This window comes from Pongo abelii, chromosome 14 (assembly GCF_028885655.2).
Source record: "Pongo abelii isolate AG06213 chromosome 14, NHGRI_mPonAbe1-v2.0_pri, whole genome shotgun sequence".
Lineage (NCBI taxonomy): Eukaryota > Metazoa > Chordata > Mammalia > Primates > Hominidae > Pongo > Pongo abelii.
Genome location: NC_071999.2, coordinates 85,610,380 through 85,630,978, shown reverse-complemented (window position 1 = coordinate 85,630,978; position 20,599 = coordinate 85,610,380). Strand labels below are relative to the sequence as shown.

The following is a 20,599-nucleotide window of genomic DNA, read 5'->3' as shown; positions in this document are numbered from 1 at the left end:
CCCTCCCCCAACTCCACAGCCTCCTGCTTTGAAAAAAAGGAGCCTTTGCTCAGCAGACCAGTTCCAACTCTTATTACTCTTTTCTCTTGGCTCCAACAGCACAGAGCCCATAGTTCGATGGCAGCTAATTCCAGTGTCACACAAAGATTTCCAGGAGACCTACCTGAAATGTGGGTAGAAAACAAAGACCACTGGCTGAGAATGTTTTAAGGGAACCTGGTTAGGAAACTATGGCTACATATTATAAAATATCTGATTAGTATTTGTCTCCCATTCTTAAATGTCTTGAAGGTTTTGTTAGTTCTCATGTCAAAAATAGGAGGAAGGGAGTCTAGTGACATGAACATATCAGGATTTTGCTTTCCTTAGTTTCCCTTCAGGGTCCAGGCCCTCTTGACAATTTCAGATCTCATTTTCTTTCTACTTCTCTTTTCTGTATTTTCTCTTTTTTCCCCTTTCTTTCTTTCTTTTTCTTTCTTTCTGTCCCTCTCTCTCTCTCTTTCTTTCTTTTCTGTCTTTTCTTTCTTCTATCCTTCTCCACTAAATTGAACATTTCTAAAGAACTGGGGCTAAGTCTGTTATTTTTTATACCCACTCTAGAGAGCCTGCTTTTCTGTGATTGCAATACTCCAGGAAAGCATTACAGTGTAACAGTTATTCATTGTCCCCTTCCATCCTCTAGCTCAATACCCTGTCCCCACCAGACCCAAGCCTGAAATTCACTCTCAGAGCTTTACTTTATTAACTCAGTAATTCTTTGCTAGGATGAGGTTGACATAAAACCAAATCATTCTGGCAGGTTTTTGTTTTTTCAAAACACAGAAAATTCCTTCCCCTAGGGGTTGTATCAGAACAGTTGAGAGAGCATAGAGGTATCTGTTGCTTGAAAAGATTGACCAAAACTTTCTTACCTCCATCTCCTTCCTTGCCCCTCACTATGCACCTTTACTAGAAAGACAGTAAGACTATGTTGAGAACAACCGCTTAAACTAAGAGAACAACCGCTTAAATTAAGACTGCAATTATCAAGAGGTTAACTGATCAAGTCGTATATCTCTCACAGTTCATAGATTTTGTCTTCCCTTCTTGTTTAACTTCAGGTAGCCTTCTAAATAGAATAGTCACCTTTCAAAATGCAAATCTGATGAATACTCTACAATGATTCTCCTTCATCCTCAGAATGAAGCTCAAACTTCATACCTTTTAGGTGCATCTACTGCCGTAACACTACATGTTACCTATCCTATAAATTCACTCCAACCTCAGGTACTCTGCACTTTCACCCTTTGGTGCTTCAAATACAATAACCTTCCACCTCGAACGTCCTGCCTTGAGTTAAATTTCATGATGAACATCCTCTCATTCTTCCTCTCCCTCTTCTTCTCACCCTTTGTGAAGCAGCTCAAGAGCATTTTTTCTCCAGGGACAGTATTTGAACCCTCCAAGACTGAGTTAAATGTCCATGTGAGGTAAGCACCCTTTGCAAACTTCCCTTATAGAACTTCTGATCACACTTCGTTTGTAAAGAGGAGACTGACTCCATGTTTTTGGCGTTTGATGCTGAAAGCCCTCTTTCCTCGCTTCCTGGTGCCAAGCTGATAAGGAAACCTGGTGCTCCCTTCTTTGATGTCAGTGGGAGATTCAAGCCACACAAGCCCATGATTCCAGCCTCATTTTGGAATCACAACAAAAACCTAGAGCCAGCCTGCTTTCCTTGCCCTTAAGTCATTTTAGACCTGCTTGAAAGCCCTGCTTTTCTCATCTCAGAGATCTCAATTTTGCAAGTAATTAACCATTTCATACCCTCTCTATTAGTATGTGGCATCAGAAATCTCAATATCCAAACCAAACTTTAAGTGGAAGGTCTATCAACTATTGAAGGTAACCATAACAGTAATTGTAACTGATACAGAAGGGAGGCAGGGAAGTGCTGGGTAGAGAAATGTCGGTCCCTTGCTAGGGCTCCACCCTCATGGACCTAGGTGAGGACAGGCTCTCCTGCCTTCCTGCCCAAATGTTACAGTTTTCAAGACCACCCTGGCCTGGCATGCCCCCATTCTGGGCCTATAAAAACCCAAGACCCTAGCAGGCAGACACACAGGCGACCAGATGTCAAGAGGAGCACATCAGCAGAAGACACAAGTGGCTGGATGGCTAGGGGACATAGAGGGAGCACGCTGGTGGAAGAGCACACTGACAGATGCCGGCAAGCCAGCAGGCTATTGACCTACGGGATGAGGCAGAGTTTGGCCAGGGCAGTTGGAGGAGAGCCGGGTGTTAAGCAGCCCAACTCCAGAGAAAAACCATCTCTCTTCTGGCTCCCCCACCAGCGGAGAGCTACTTCCACTCAATAAAACTTCGTAGTCATTCTCCAAGCCCACACGTGACCCAATTCTTCTGGTACACCAAGGCAGGAACCCGGGATACAGAAAGCCCTCTGTCCTTGGGACAAGGTGGAGGGTCTATTTGAGCTGGTTAACACAAGCCACCTATAGACGGCAAACTAAGAGAGCATCTGGTAACACATGCCCACTGAGGCTTCAGAAGCTGTAAATATTCACCCCTAGACACTGCCGTGGGGTCGAAGCCCCACAGCCTGCCCGTCTGTATGCTCCCCTAGAGGTTTGAGCAGCGGGGCACTGAAGAAGCCAGCCACACCCCCAGCACACGCCCTGCGAGGAGGACAAGGGAACCTTTCCCTTTTCATAACCACTGTTTTTCTTGCCTACAACCTCCCCTAAATCATGAGTCCTTTGAGGATAAGGGCTGTGTGTAGCTTAAATATCCCCAGTACCTGGTAAAGTGGTATTGTGTCTGGCACAATAGTGAATGCTCAGTAAATGTTCACTTGCTGAATGAAGTATATATCTTTTGCTGAGTGCCTGCATTCATTAAATAAAATGTAAATAAATTAAACTTTTATGGTTTGAAAGAAACTTGGGTATTATCAAATATGACCCAAACTAATGAGACATACAAACTAATGAGGCGTATATATTAGCATTTGTATTAGCACTCTCACTGCTATAGAGAAATACCTGAGACTGGATAATTTATGAAGAAATGAGGTTTAATTGGCTCACAGTTTCACAGGCTGTACAAGAAGCATGATGGCTCTGCTCAGCTTCTGGGAAGGCCTCAGGAAACTTACAATCATGGCAGAAGGCAAAGAGGAAGCCAGCATGTTTTACATGGCTGGAGCAGGAATAAGAGAGAGAGGGGGAACATGCTACACACTCAACCAGATCTCATGAGAACTCACTCATTATGCAGTACCAAGGGGGGGATGGTGCTAAACCATGGGAAACTGCCCCCGTGATCCAACCATTTCTTACCAGACCTCACCTCCAACCCTGGGGATTACAACTGAACATGAGATTTGGGCAGGGACACAAATCCAAACCATATCAGCCTTGTTACCTATTATGGCAAAACAAATGTACAGAAGGTTTTGTTTCTATTATTGTTACTATTTTATAGTAAAGAGTCACAAAAAAGTCTTACTAAAATACAAAGTTGTCCTTTGTGGACTAGGTTGAGAGGTAATGACATCATTATCCTGGTTGGTATTTAAAAAGGCATCACTTAGAGGTGTCTATTCCAGTCTCAACAGCTCAAATATAGTATGTTAGGATTACCATTGATTTGGATAGCTTGAAGAACCTGGAAGTAATCATGAACACAGCCAGGTAGCAAGTTTTATGTACATTTATTATATATTTCTCAATTATTTCAAAATGCTTTCAGATGGGATGCTTATATTTCAAAGCAGCCAGTATCAAAGTTAAATCTCTACCAGTAGCTGAGTTCAATAATTGCCCATAATTTACTTGGATCATCATCTGCATCAATAACAAGAATAACAGATAAAACTCTAGTGGACTATCTATACAGTATAAAGCAATGAGGCAATCGCCTCCAACCCATCACTGATTTGCACAGACACACCCACCGCCAACCCCCAACCTTGCTACAAGCCTGTTTGTAAGTTCCCTGGGCTTAACTCTGTTGCAATAGTGCATTACCTTGTAACGTAACTTCCTGTGTTCTTTTCCATCTTCCTCCAACTCCCATGGACTGCTTTCTGCTCACTGCTGCAGCCCCAGCCTCTAGCATGGGGCCGATCACCAGGGCTCCATTATGATCTCCCTAGGCTTTGGGCATTTTAGCCTTGGTGGGACTTTTCCTCCATAAAAAATATTTTAAAATATACCTTGTGACTGTTGGTATAAAGATGAATAGTTTAATATTATATGTTACAACATGTTCTTGGACCTAAAAGTTCATTTTCTTCTTGTGTTCATAAAAGCAATTAGAGCATTTTTCTGGGCCCCTAAGAGTTGGCCTTAGTGCTTAATGGATAAGTTGACCCTGCTGAGCACAGCAAAGGTAGTCAGTTACTGCTTGATGGATGGATGACAGATGACAGAGGGAAGGAGAATGCAACCAGCCAGTTAGTACTAAAATAAATAAAAATTCACACCCATATAATCAGTCTAACCCCCGCGTACACTCTTCCATTATCACTTAAAGCCATTAGCTGCAAGGAAGTAGGACTGCTGCTGCATTTCAAGGGGGGTCCTGTTCTTTAAAGTACCATCCTCAATATTTTCATCCAAGTCTCCCTCTTCTGCCTGGAACCAGCAGGAACCACATTCCCCAAACCTTGGTCAAGACCCAGGAGTCTTGGTCATGACCCTGTTTCTGTTCCTTTCCTTTGAGGTGCTCTCCAAACTTCTAACCCCAATAATCCACCTCTCCTAAAAGTGAAGTTGACCAGATGCCCTGAGTTGTACCTATGCAGTGTTCTTCAAGTTCCATGGCTGGGACATTGTTGTAAGCAAGTGGATCATTTTCATCATCCAGTATGGTAATTGAACTACCAGAAGAGTACTAATGACATGCTGATTTGGACAGACCTTTATTCACAACAAACAAAGGACAAGTCATGCTTTGGGCCAGCCCTGGGGCTTGAGCAGTGTGTGTTGTGGGCTCTCTGCATGTGGGTCTAGAGTACCTTAGGTTGGCGGGGTGGGGTGGGCATTCTTTAATAGGTAGATCCCTCTCCATCCCCACACTGGCACTCAGGACGGTCACCCCACCCTTTTCTGCTATGCACCATGTGGCAGGTATCCCTCCAGGGCAGCTGCGCCTATCTTTTCCTAGGACATTCATTGCTCCCCAGTGCCAACATCCATATGGTGACAAGGTGCTCTCTGGGTTAACCTCAAGCCATGTTGGATAAGGAATACACTTTGCTTCCAAGAATCACTTTTCTCTCTCCACCTATTCCCCCCTTCTCTCCATTTATGGCCCTTGGTGGTAGCCACGTGTGAGAGCCACGTTGTTGATCAACATTGAAAGGTTTCACAATCTAGGAATGCAGTGATTATGGCCTAAAGAGTTCAAGAGGAGACATGGATGGAAGATGTATTTGTGCTATGTTTATGCTATGGAAATCCACACAATAAATTCAAGATGACTGGAATATGGACTATTGTTCACATTTTCTGTGTACTTTGAACAAGATTTGTATTTGTGTCTATCAATGAAGCCTCATATCTACCTTTGAGAGAATCTCTGGAAGCCAGGATTTGTGGACAGTGGGGTGAATAATACAGGTCATGAGAAATGATGCAATCAACATCAAGTAAATGGTACTGGGAAGTTTCAAACGCAAAAAGGTCAACATTATTTTAGTACAAATAGGGTCCAGAGAGCCATGGCCATGGCATTGTGAACAATGGCACTATTGCTACCTTATTCTCAGTATAACGTAATAAATGTACCTTATTACATTTAACAATTAAGAACATGGGCCAAGCACGGTGGCTCATGCCTGTAATCCCAGCACTTTGGGAGGCTGAGGTGGGCAGATCACGAGGTCAGGAGATCGAGACCATCCTGGCTAACACGGTGAAACCCCGTCTCTACTAAAAATACAAAAAATTAGCAGGGCATGGTGGCAGGCGCCTATAGTCCCAGCTACTCGGGAGGCTGAGGCAGGAGAATGGTCTGAACCCGGGAGGTGGAGCTTATAGTGAGCCTAGATAGTGCCACTGCACTGCACTCCAGCCTGGGCAACTGAGCGAGACTCTGTCTCAAAAAAAAAAAAAAAAAAACAATTAAGAACATGACAAGGTGGTGACTGACCACTGCAAAGAATCCTCACTGGCTCTGACTGGACAATAAACAAATGCGTAAGTACATCTTCTCTTATTATTCCAAATCTTCATTTATAAGGCACTATGCATGACCTCATGAATATTGTAATAATTTTTAATAGTGTTTATACAGACACAGGTGCTGCAAAAAATAAATATTTGCCTCAGGCTTTGCACACCTAAGGAGTGGCCCTGATTAAGAAAAAAAACAGTTGGAAGGATCCTTCTTCCTTTCAAGATGATGAATTCCTGCAAGGATGCCTATGGCATGCTTTTTACCTTGATTTTATACAAATGTTAAGGAAAAGGACTAAGGAACAAGGTAACATGTAATTAGCACATCAAAGCTGATAGCCAAACACATATACACACAAACACGCATTGCTAGTGACAGTTTGTGTCAAGCCTTCAGGCCTTAGCAGTTTATCATTTTCATGGCAATTGCCAGAAGTAGCCCAAAATAATAGCAGCTCTTTGAAGAGCTATAGTGAAATTCAAGCCCCATTGAGATGGTCTGAAAATTGTGCTCTCACAGCAAAGAGAAACAAAATACTTTTTTTTTCCAGGTGTCACTTGAAGAAATTTAGTCATCACCGTAGTTGCTACATTTTCAAAGAATCTTTTGAGGGGTGAGTCTTTTCATTATTTAACAATTAGCGAAGCAGGCAGACACTTACTTAAATAGGAGGTAGAGAATTTAGGAATGAATAAGTAATCACCGTCTTCTTCATAAATGCCTAAATAAGGGCCTGATAAAATATCAGCATTCTTGACACTTCCCATCCCCTTATTTCATCCACAGTTTAAAAAGCATTGCATCAACCAAGACAAAATCAGGAAAACAGCTGTTTAAAAATGAGGTTCTCTCCTGATGAGAAGAGTCAGAAAAAAATAAAACATATGTTGATGTTTTTGAAATTCCATTTGATGATTTTATGGTAAGGCAAACAATGCAATGAGAAGTAGTAAGAAGGAAACAAGCTCTAGCTAATTAGCTAATTCCAGAAGCACTCTGCAAATGTCTTCCGAACAGTGAAGCTCTACTATAGTATTTTGCAAGTATTCAGCTAGATGGCAGGGTACATGCTACCTCATATTTCTGTTCCTAAAACCCAGTTGAGTATTCTACATAAGATTTCGCTAGATTAAACTACCCTTACTATATAGAGAAAGGGGGATGGGCAGATTTTTCCATCACTTACGAATAAGCAGGTTTGATGAGATAAAATATCAGCAAAGAATAATATTTGAACTGCAAAGAGCATATCAGACTAAATAAATATTATTTAAACAACAGAAGGGGCGTGAGGAAATTAGAAGCTGGATTTGTTTCTAATACTGAGTTTAAATAGTGAATCAAAGATCTGTATAGAGGAAAGTAGTTATTAATGGGTTTCTGCAGGAATAAAGAGAAGATGAAATAAGGGCGAAGATGGAGAGGGTAATATAAGGATTTAGGTCTGAAGTAACCTATCTTTTTATGAGGACATGAGAGTGTGAAAAATCATAAGATCTGCAAACCTAATTTATAGTAATATATATATGAGTAGAAAATAATTTAGAAATTATCCAGTCATACTTTCTATGGAAGGCAGAATAACGCTCTCCCCACCAAAGATGTCCATGTCCTAATCCCTGAACTTGCAAAAATGTTACTTTATGTGGCAAAAGAGACTTTACTTTGTAGGTGGGATTAAGTTAAGAATTTTGAGATGGAAAAATTATCCTAGATTATTGGGGTGGTCCCAGTATAACCAAATGGGTCCTTCTAAGAGGGAGGCAGAAGTGTCAGAGTAAGAACAAGGTCTGGAGATGCTCTGCTGCTGGCTTTGAAGATAGTGGAAGGGACCACAGGCCAAGGAATGCAGGTAGCCTCTAGAAGAAGCTAGAGAAGGGAAAGAAACAGATCCTCCCCTAGAGCCTCCCGGAAAGAATACAGTCCTGCCAAAACCTTGCTTTTATCCCAATAAGACATGTGTTGAACTTCTGATCCTCAGAACTGTAAGACAATAAATGTGTGCTATTGTAAGCCACTAAGTCCAGGGCAATCTGTGATAGCAGCAATAGGAAATGAATACACTGTCATTCTTACAGTCTAGAGAGTAAAATAAGTTACCTAAGGTAACAGAGCTGGTAAATGGCAAAATAGAGAGTACAACCTAGGGACTGGAGGGGCCAATTCACTACAGGCCTCTTTCTGCTGGATTTTGTGTCAATAGAGAAATAGACATATGATTTGCTTAGGCATCCAAACTGGTAAAGTTGTATTAGGATAGATTGGGCTTGAGGTCAAATTGGGTGGCCTAGTCCTACTACCCTGAGTTGGTCACCAACACAGCAGCTGAATAACTCTAGGTACATCCCCTCTGTCTGTCCTCTCTGCAGAACAGAGCTTCCTCAGGGAGGCTCAGAGGAGAGGCGAATGCCTACAGTCATAAGCAGGAGCTCCCGGGAGGGTAAATGGTCACAGGCCACATTTGAAGGGTGACCTCGAACATATTAAACTCACCCAAATGGGCAACATAGTTCATATCACCCAGTGAGAAGAGATGAGACAGAAGTTATGTTCTTCCTCAGTGCTTGAATGAAGCGGCAGGGATGTTAGAAAAATTATTCTTTTATTGGCTGCAAGAACTTGCCAAGACCAAGGGCCCTCTACGCAACTGACTTGAATCCCTTCTGGGCTTTCAGTCCTTACCTGCCACTGTCACAACTCAGTTGGACCTCAGAGAGCCTAAATGAAGTTAAAGAATCTCATAATGAAGATGGATTTATTTCTCTTTACCTTAATTTACAGAAAGGATGTTTGTAGTAAAAAAAAAAAAATATATATATATATATATAAAACACTGTTTTAAAATTGCCATGGTCTAAATGGTTGCGTCCCCCTCCACCAAAATCCTAATCCTCAATGTGATGGTATTAGGAGGTGGGGTCTTTGGGAGGTGAGTAGGTCATGAATGTGGAGCACTCATAAATGGGATTAGTGCCCTTATCAAAGAGGCCCCAGAGAGACCCCTTACCCCGTCTAACATGTGAAGGCACAGCTGGAAGGCACCATCCATGAATAAGAAAGCAGCCGTCACCATACATAGAATCACCAGTGCACTGATTTTTGGACTTCTCAGGCTCCAGAACTGTGAGAGATAAATTTCCATTGTTTGTAAGCCACCCAGTCTTTGGTATTAGAGTAAGACAAAAAACAATTATGGAGGATTTAGGGTGATGTGAAGAAAGTAAATAGTGTGCCAACATAAGCATGGCACGTCCTGAAATATGAATGCATTTTTTACTCTACAGAAAATGTCTCTTCACTGAACTATTAGATGCTCTTTCCCAAGGCAATAATATGATCTTTATATTACCAGCACTTAGCATGGTGTCTGGCAGACAGTAGTCTTGCTAATATTTGTTGAGGAGGAGAATAATGTAACAGGGTTTATTGGTTTGTTGAGCTATACTTATTGAAACACTAAAAATTAAATATTAGCATGAACATCTCTATTTTACAAGTTAAAAAAACTGAGAGCATAGATAGATTTGGGACCATGCTGAAGTTGACACAGTTAGGATTCGACTTTAGATTTGGGCCCTAAAGCCTTAGCTATTGACTGCTGGGTGCTAGCACTTTGTCTTTTAGGCCACTAGGATGTCTAGCTACAAATAGATTCTGAAGAGCCAAAGGACTGAGTAACACAGCTAGGGAGCAAATTGCGAAAAGGAGTTGAGAAATTCCCTATTCACTCTGTCTCATCTCCTTTCAAAGAAAAATTGTTACAATAACACAATTTTATAAATGAAAAATAAATTCCTCCACTATCATGCGGTTTAAAATTGCAGGAGTTTTTTTCAAACATATAATTTAATAAACATGTGGTTTAAAATGTCAGTCTTCCCCATGGCCTGCCCCAGATATGTTAGGCCTGTAAGCCTTGAAAGGATTTCCCCATGAAGGCAAATTCTAGGTATATGCAACTCTGAGTCATGTGAGCAAGAAACCAGAAATTTATGTTGAATGACAAGATCAGTGTTGGAGGAATGAGCCATGTGCCAAAACTTCATCAGGCTATGCTACAATAATAGGTGTTTTTCCTCCATGACTCTTATTTAGGAGCCTAATTTTTCGCTGTTTCTTTTTCTTATTATGAAAAACACTGCCCTTCTTCTGGGCTATAGGAAGGTTATTCTAATGTGAAACTCATAGATTTATCCCACTGAGAGACAGCTATGACTCAACATCACATCGGGTGGTGCCATCTGCCTGGGTAGGCGGCACTATCACAAACAGGCCTGTGAAAGTCACCCTGTCATTTGCTATGATGATGCTACTAAAAACATTATTTTTCCCATCAAATTATCTCCATTTGTGAGTCTTGGACACAATTTTTTCTGACTCTGGAATTAAGATGATTTCTGCTTTTCTTAAATGATTAGTTTGCTTATCCTTTATGTATTGTCAGAAGGACAATTTGCTTTTTAAAAGGAAATAAAGCCTTAAATCACAAGAATAAGGTTAGGAAGTTGGAAATTTGCTTAACTAGTCAGTGGGGAGAAAAAATAATTTGGGGGACTCTCTTATCTCTGACATAAATCTAGCTCTGTCACACAGAACTCTACACATCAGAAAAGTGATATGCCGTGAACTTAACATAGAACCCCCACCCTGCAAAATAACTTAGCCACATTGCACAAAGTGAGATAGCTAATAGAAGTACAGCTATGACTTCACGGATTTATTTTTTAAATTTTCTTCAAAAATCAAAGAAATATAATGGATCTATGGAGTTAAATATTCTAGTCTGACTTAGTTCACACTCTGTGAAGCCAGCACTCAATAGCAACACACTCACACCAACCTAGGAAGAGTAAATGGAAATCTAAATTATTAACTTTTCCTTAAAAAAGACATACTACTGCATACAATTTTAATAGAGTGGTATTCTGGTAATAGCAGCAAGATTCATACCTTAGAGTAATTTACAAATGTATATGAAGAGATATGTACAGGAATATTCATAGCAGCATTGCTTGCAAAAAGAAAAAAATCCTGAAAGTAACCCAAATGCCCAGGAAACTGAATGATTCTATTGTGATTATTCCAACAAATGGAATACCATACAACAGTAAAAATAGATGAATTACAGCTACACGAGTCAACATGAATGAATTTCAGAATTATAAAGATGGGTGAAAAAACTCACCAAAGAATACATTCAATAGATACCATTTGTATAAAGACCAAAAATAACAAAAAATGTTAACCTCTGGGTATAAATATACCTGTCATAAGATGATAACCAAAAAGCTAATAAAATAGTGTTTGCTCCTGTGCAACACAGAAGGAGATGCAAGCAGAGGCAAAGAGGCATATGTAATAGAAGACATCAACTGCATTGGTAATATATTATTTCTCAAACTGAGTACTCATGTTACTATTCTTGTAACTTCCACGTCTGTGCATGTATTATATCGTAGAAATGTTCCGTAATATAAAAATCAGTTGAACTAACTATCTTGCTTTGGCAGTAACTAGTTGTTCACCAGCCATTTCTTTTGTCTTTCTGAGCACGTTACTGGCCTCCATTTCCCAGCCTTGCTTGCAGTTAGGTGCTGCCCTGTGATGAGTTCTGTACCACGGACCATGGGTAGAAGAGGTACATGCTCTGTCCAGTGTGGCCTACAAAGCTGGCCCTGCACGTGGCATACTGTCTTCATCCTGCATCTGCTAATCACATGCAAAAAGTCCATTGCAGGACTCTGTGGACTGAGAGGGTGGCAGAGGCTCTGGATAGTGGCAGAACTGCCATCCTCATTTTCACCCAACTGTGCTAAAAGCAAAAAACAAAAGTCAGCGTGATAAGCCACTGAGGTTTGGGGGTTACAGTAGCAGCCAGCTTCCCCTGCCAATACACTTACTATAAAGTGATAATCCTTCAGCCTACAGCTTCCAAATGAAATTAAAACTTCAGAATATAAACCAAAATGTATTCCAGAGAAATGAACTCAATCTCTCTTCAGTGATTAAAAACACCAAGCAAGATTCAAACCTATCTAAGGAAACTGAGGCCAGAAGTTTCCTTCCTTAGAAAACAAACAAATATTATTTGGAATAAAATCAATCCCACTTTACCAAGAAAATAAGATAATTCACAGATCTAAATTCAAGCCAGTTTCTCATATCTAGTTCCAGGCAAGGAGAGAGCCATAATGTACATGCTTGTAACCAAGAGGCCAACCATCCAAAAAGAAATGAATAATGGGGTCATGATAGACATTCCACAGAAAGACTCCAGGAAGGGGATAAGTAACTACCTCTTGCACCCATAAACCATAGCTGCAGAATAACATATAGAAGAGAAAAATCGGCACAGCTACATTTTTTCGGCCCTTAGGTTATGACAAGCATTATTATCACTGGCTGACAAACACAGTTAATTCTTCATAAATAAGATAGTCCTATTATTAGTATTTTACAGATGAGGAAATTGAGGCATAGAGAATGAAGTTCAAGGCTGTCCCAACATGCTATCTTAGACTGCGTTAAAGAGCTAACATGTTATTCTTCCAATATATGGGATAGTTATTTTTCTAAAAATATATGTGTTGCAAAGAGGTCAAGGCCTTCTTGAATTCTCTTTTTTAAAAATCAGTGGGCGCATCTGTAAATTACTAACACCGTCAACTGAGAGTAGAAGCAGTAATAAAGCCGAGAGAGGATTCAGAAGAGAAGGGGATTAGAAACAGCTTCTCATCCTCCACCTTTCCTCTTGCTACTGCTTTTAAAAATCATCAATCTCACTTGGAACGTGTTTCAGAATCCTTTATTTTAAGACAAGAAAAACCACTAACAAACATGTCCTAAATGAGTTCCTACTAGGTGTATAATGTTCCATTATACACAAACAAGGCCTTACTTATAAAACTGGGTCCCCACTTCCAAGTTTCTGCAATGCAGAATAAAACATAAACATGTCAACTACTCCACTGGATCAAACAAAAAAAAAATCAATATCCTGTTTTCCTGAACCACAGAACTACTAATTGCCTTTAAGTGGGCAATATATTTCCTTGAAGTAAGATGAGCTAATTACTTTCCTTCTCTTTTCAGAAGCCTATGATAATAAAAGGGAAAGTTTCTCTCCTTGAATTAAGATTGATTTAGGTAGAGTATAAAATGTATAACCTGGAGGTAAAATAAACAAAGAAGTCAGGAAAACAAACAATGATCAACAAAGATAAAAATATTAAAAAGTAGGAAAAGATCTAGCAACATTGGATATAAGTTGAAAATTATCAGAAAAACTATCTATGGATCTCTGAGGATCTTTCCTTCCCCAGTAATTAAGCTAACACTAGGTGACATTTTGTTTTTTGCCAGACACTGCGATAAACATTATCCTTGTATTAACTAATTTAAACAGCCAAGCTAGGTGAGTACTATTTATGTCCCTGTGTTTTAGAATGGGGACCTGTGTTTCAGAACAAGGACCTGTGTTTTAGAATGACCTGGTGCCAGGTCACACAGCTTTTAAGAGACACAATCAATATTTAAAACTGAATCTCCCCTTGCCCAAGCTGAAATACCGAACATCTCTAAGGAAGTATCCTCTCATCTCTTTTGGTTCCTTTGCATAAGTCTTCACATCTTCTAGTGGTCTTAATGAACAATGAAGGTGAGAAGCCCAGGTAAACCTTTAGAGGTAAATCTGAATATGCAGCTTTTGAAGATGCTGTCTAGGGAGAATTCCCCCAAGTATATCTGAGGAGAATTATAGCAATAGAGAAGTGAGCGGGACAGAAATCCTACCAGATGGCATAACATTGTTCAGACAGCATTGACTGGTTTCCTTTGTATCATATGGCGAGACAACATGTGAGTAAGAAAGGGAAGATGCTGGTGTGTGGAGATGATAAAGGGAACAGGAATGAGAAAAGAAAAAAGATATAATGATTGTTTTACAGTTTCTAGAAGTTTATGCGCCATATTGCAAATAGGAAATGATTATATGAATTCAATATAATTCTTACAAAATAATAAAATTACAAAGGACTAAAGGTATTAACCATTCCAACACGTGATTGATGGAGTCAAGAAATGTAAAACTAGAGTGGGTTAGGCCAGTTGTCTGAGTTATCCAACTAGTTAATGCCAGAGCCAACAAGAGAAATCCAATTTCCTAACTTAGTTTCTTGTTGCTTTTTTTTATAACCCTGTGCTACAATATCTAATAAACAATGTCAAGTCTTGATCATTAGCATCTACACTTAATTTAATATGCGCAATAGGCAGCAGAAGCTTCTATAGGCTTCTAGACTGTTTTTCCTCAATCTGTGTGAAGTTGTTAATTATCTGTTAATGAAAACAACCCTGTAAGCAGCTGAAGAAATGGATTGGAAATAGTAGTTTGAAGTCCAGTAAAGAAACACAGGTGTTGCTATGTTCAATTAAAGCCTAACAAGAAACTTAGTGGGATAAAAGGGTGGGAGGTGGAACAGGACAAGGGAAAAATGACATCATCCTTTGCTGGAACTGTTGGAGAAAAGAGAAAAGCCAGAAAATAGCTTACTAAGCACTTCCTAATAAGGAATTTGTAAAGCTGAAGATTTGCAGGACTAACTTTTGTCCACAAAACAATTTACATTTCAAAAAACTAATTTGTGAAAAGATTTTCTTTTAAAAACAGTAGAAAGTCATAGTGGTCAAAATTAAAGCAAAGTCTAGATTTTGAAGCAGGCAGTAAATTATAAATTGACGGGTTATTTGTTTTTGTTTTTGTGGAGGGCAAGGCGAGGGAATAGATTCTATTTAATTTGTTAAAGGTTGATATTTGTATACTGAAAACAGTGTATTGTAGTACCTTACGGTATAGGCACTTTACCTGTGTTACTGCAGTCGGGATTAAAAAAAAACCATCTTTTTGGTTTGTTTTTAACAATAATAGTGTACTTCTCAGAAGTCTTTTAAACAATAGTCAATGTTCCAGAATTGAGATACATGTAGTGCTGACTTCTCACTTGAACACTAATTCTCTTATTCTTGTTAGGAATTCCATGTAATACAGAAAAAATGGCAACATTTATTTTGATTGCCTATTTTGCATACCACAAGGCAAGGAATTCTCAGGTTCTGAGGAACACCTCAAAGATATGCAGAAAAGCATTACTTAAAACTTTTTCAGGAAGCTCTTTGCCCCCCTTCCCATCTCCGTCACCTTTAAATCCAGGTATATTTGTAGTAGGAATTTGTTCTGTGGAACCCTGCAGCAATATTTCCCTTCATTTCCATGACAACAGCTCTCTATCAACTTCTGAAGGAACTTGCCTGTATTGTAAACAAACCTCTCTTGGCAATTGGCCTGTTTTCTCTCTCTATCTCATCTTCCATCTGCTCAAAGGCTTTGCTTCAAAAAGAAATAGGTTGCAGGTGTGTACTTTTTCTTTATCTCCCTCCCCCTTTGTTTCTGAAAGAGGTCGATCTCGGAGATTAAAATTCCCTCAACTAGTGAAATTAACAGTCTCGTGGAGCAAGGCTGAGTACCTGTGTGTACCTGGTAACGAATATTTGGAGCATATCAACACATAGCATGTTTGGTTCCATTTTAACACAAGCCTCCTCAGAAATAAGCAGACTAACACATTTCATGAAGTGAATTCTAACTACTGGAAAAAATAAGAAACGATTCATGTCAGGCAAAAATAAATCCAAAATAAGTTTTGTTTCTGAATCTTTCATTAAGTCAAAAGTACCTAAGCAATTATAGAAATATTATATACTATATTAATATTATATATATTATATATAATAGAAATAGCTTAGCATTAATAACAGAAACAAAATCTTACCCTGAGCAAGGTGAGAAAAAATGTTTTTGTTTACTTGTTGGGGGAAAAAATGTCTCTTATAACTTTAACTTGAGTTCCACGACCTCACACCAGAGTACAACTTTAACCTTCAGGGCTTGAAATGTAGGTCAGTGATTTGTCCTATCTAATAAATTTGACGTTTTTGTAAGTTCATTTACCTACACTGTTCTTTTTTTTATTCACTATCACAGCTATTGAATCAAGTGACTGCTAGAACAAACTGAATTGTCTGGCACTATTTAAGACACGAAAAACCAAAGAAAAAGTCAAGCAGGAGGAAAAAAAGATAAATTTTCTTTATTAAACATAAAATTTGAAGAGAGATAACCGGAAAAAAAGTATTTGACTAGAATTAGAGAGAGATTTGGGGGCATATGAACCACATTCTCAGGTTTCTATTGGAAATGTTGTTATATTTGCTTGTTTTGTCCTTAATTTTCCTTAAGAGTCATGAGGAGGGACCACCTCACTAATAATATCTGAAGAAAGGTCTTTTTTAAAATTTATTTTTAATTGACAAGTGAAAATTGTATAGATGCATGGCACACAACGTAATGTTCATTTATATATAGTGCAATGATTAAGTAAAGTAAATTAACATATTTATCACCTCACATCATTATCATTTTGGGGGATGATTTTTGATATCTCCAGAAAACCCCAGATTTGTGAAGCCTGATGTATCTTCTCTTAAACAATGGAAAATAACAACAAAAACAATAACACGTTATATTGAATTTCCAGTATGTTTTTATTTTTCTATTGATACTCTTATCTAAACCTAAAGTACAGTACTAATAACAATAGACTTCTTTTAATTTTAAAGCATCTTCATGTCTTTATCTCATTTTATGATATGGTCTTTTATCTATATAATTACAAAAATAATTTTATAAGAAGAAAATCCCAAATTCAGCACAGCCATAAAAACAAACAAGAAGAATCCTTACATCTTTCTTGTTGAAAGTACCTAGTTATTGTCTAATTCTTTGTCATGACAAAAATCATTAGTTATTCAAGACACAATGCCTGTAACAATTTATATACAGTAAGATTTCAGAGATGCCATCTTTTTGGAAAAAACTCAGATTATCTAGGGTTTACTTAAAGCTTAGCTCTGCTATTGATTGCTATCTCTTCAGGCAAGGTTCTTAGACTCTCTAAGTCCATTCCATGTATAAGTGTCCCCAAAACAAAATGCAAACAGTATTTATCTCTCAGCACATAATTGCACATAACAAATGTTAGTTCCATTCTCCTTTTACTGAGTAGGGGAAGACGATCATTATGGTCAGAGGCATACTTGAGAGGTACAGAGTTAGTTAGGCTTTTAAAAAGTAAAGTTTCCAGTATTATTTTTTAAAAACAAAGTATACATGTGGTAACAACCTTCACAGATATTATACTGTACCCAGCATTACAAATATTACTCCAGCAGAAGTCAGTTGACATAATATGCATTATCATTCCACTGCTAACCACCACTTCCTCAAGAGTTCCCCACAGCAGTGTGCTAAGGGGACATAAAATGCTACTACTATAAACCAACACTGACTTTGTGCACCAAATAAGGTAGAGAAGTGAGTCCAAATTCCAAACAGAATCTAAGTTTCTATGTGTTTAAGGTAGTCCCATTTGCAAAACAGATTCGACCTCTCAAGGCAATAAGATTTGGGGATGCTGTTGAATTATGAGGTAAAGTAAATCGGATCACTTTTATGTATCAAATTCATTGGAAAATCATTTTCAAAGCTGTTCTAGCAATTCCAAAGAAGGAATCTGCCCAAGTCCCGGAGAGAATTGCTAATGATCTGGCTAGATTTTGGTAACCAGGTGGGAGATGACTTAGTTTTGGAAATCTCCACCTCCCTCAACAGCTATCTTTTTCTCCTCTTAGGTGTACCACGGACCTGTCAGTACTTCCCAACCGCCTACCCGGCATCCTTCATTTTGTTTCACTTTAATTTCTACAAATGTCAGCTACATTTGTAGTTGATTAAGGTATTTGGGAAAAGTGTCTTACATACTGCTTCTCCCTGGAAGTTTAAAGCCAGTCTGGAAATTCTATTAAATGTCTGATGTATGCTCTTTGTGTACCTTCTCACTTGCACATATATTCATTCAAAAAGTATTTATTGAGTGCTTACTATGTGCCAGTGATTAATGCTGGGAATCTGGTGGGAACAAGGACAAAATCATTGTCCTGATGCAGTTCCATAGGCAGTGGAGGATACAGGTGTTAATCAAATAATCACACGAACATATGTATACTTATGATAAAGGAACTTTTAATGGAAGAATTTGACATCTAGCATTTGGAAGCAATTTTCAAGGAAGACCTCCCAGAGGAAGTTGAGGCTCAAGCTAAACTTTGAAGACAGTAGTTAAGCAGACAGTCACACATATATTGTATTTATTGTCTGTTCCTGCTTACTGGGATTTAAGTCCCACAAAAGCAGACCCTGCTGTCTCCTTTGTCACATTATCCTTAGGGCCTAAAACTGTGTCTGGCATCAAGTTCAAAACTCCATGAATGTTTATTAAGTGAATGAACTGAAATGAATTTAACTAAAGAGAGAGGGTCAGAGCAATTCAGACGGGCTTGTGCAAAGACTCTTTAGCTGAAGGAATCGTGAAAAATAAAAGAGATTGAAAAAGGCCAAACAACTCAGGAATCTGACCGTAGGTTTGGGGACCTGGGGTATTAGAAAGGTATTTTCAGTCCCTCTGTACTGAGGCAATAGGATCTATTTGACATCTTTTCCCCTTCATTTACTTTCTTTTACTTATTCAAGATTCCAGGACTTCTGTAGACTGTAATGCTTTAATGAAATCACTTGTAGATAAACCCACCACCTTCCTTCTCACTGTAGTTGGATCAGTTGTGATCAGTTATTGTCTCGCATCAAAGTGTAAGTTGATTGAATATTTCCATAGGGCAGCACAGGGACTAATGTGTAAAGATCATCTTTCACCCTCCTCTTCCTCTCCTCCTCCCCTTCCTCTCTCATCCTCTTTCCCTTCCTCTCTCATCCTCTTCTTCCTTTTCTCTTCCTCCTTCTCTCTCTCCTACCCTCCTCTTCTCTCCCTTTCTCCTTCTCTTTCTCCGTGTCTCTTTTTCCTTCTCTCTCCCTCCTTCAATGACTTTGAAAAAAATCATTACTTTAATGACTTAGAAAAAATCATTGCCACACATATCGTAAATGTAAGAAGAGGCGTGAGAGCAGGAAATATACCAGCCTTGAGGTGAGCCAGTCAACACTCATTGAGCATTCCCTGCATGACCAGATCCCTCTTTGACCCCAGCTTTCGGGAAGGACACTCTTCATTCTAAGCAGCCAACTGTGTGATTGGAAAAGCTGAAACAATGTTCTCCAAAGAAGTTACCATCAGGATCAGGAATTCATGTCACACAAATGAATTCTATGTGGCATTTTATAAGACTACACAGTACGTTAAGTTAAATTGTGGAGGCTTCCTGAAGAAAACAGATTTTTTAATTTTTTTAAATTTTGAAAGAGAAGGAGGATATGGATTACCAGTGAGGAATGGATAGGTAGAATTCCTTTAGAGAAATATTTTTCTTTGCATAATGCAAATGCCTTCAAAGCTTAGAACCCTTTGGGGAAAACTAATCACGTCTGAAGCAGAATCTTGATATGGCCACCAGGGCTCAGTGGAAAATATAGCAAACAAGAACAGCCACGAAATCTTTTCCTTTACTCCTTTCCAAGGTCAAACAGCAATCTTTCCCCTGGCACACCAAAAAGAACGTGAACCCTTTCATCCAAAGGACAGGCAATGGCTCAACAATAAAAGACTCCGTGAAGAACCATATGGCAGCAAATTTCTTCAAAAGTGAAAATTTCTTAACTTACAAATTATTAATTTTGATATTAACCTTAGTGTTATCTTTCCTCTGCTATATGATAGAATTCAATATTATGATATGTAATTGTTTGAGCATGCGTACCATAAAATTCTTAAACATCTTCCATCAGACTAAAAAGTAGATAATATTCTATTTGTTAGGCATTCCCTACCTGGAGGCACAAAAATAAATTCACACTGGCTGTAAGTTTGTGCTGAGAATGTTTTCACCTCTTTTTGGATCAACACCTGCTAGTCTGGTCTTGTGTCTCTTTCTCTCAGATAGTATTTCAATGCTTAGAGGCCTTTGAAAGGCAACAGATAACAAACACTCTTTGGTCCCTTGCGTTTCAATAGAATAACCTGAAACTTCTTATCATGAAGGCCCAGACTGACCATGATATTCAGGGGAGAGGTGGAGGTTCCCAGGTCCTAGTTCCTTGAATAATTTGATTTCTTTTAACAAAGAATGGGTTAAATTAAACCCAAATTCATGCCAAAAATGATTTTTTACAGCAGCACCAATGGTCGGCCCAGGTCCTCCCATTTTCCTTATTTTGAAACCTACCATTCTGTTTACATCACATCTTATGCCCACACATGCGTGACACATACAGAAGAGGCCTGGCTAGACATCACGGCATCAAGGGCCCTGTTTCAGTCGGAGACAACGGTGAAGTTCTATAAACCCACATTTGCAG

General features: G+C 39.0%; 1 long non-coding RNA gene across 1 annotated transcript in view; it reads right to left on the bottom strand.

Moving 5' to 3' along the window:
- The window catches only part of LOC103892269 (uncharacterized), a 45,419-nt gene extending 33,012 nt beyond the window's left edge, over positions 1–12,407 (bottom strand). Inside the window, exon 1 of the long non-coding RNA XR_656497.3 lies at positions 12,295–12,407. This is a non-coding gene — a long non-coding RNA (uncharacterized LOC103892269). The remainder of the gene's footprint in view (positions 1–12,294) is intronic.
- Between the last annotated feature and the right edge of the window lie 8,192 nt (positions 12,408–20,599).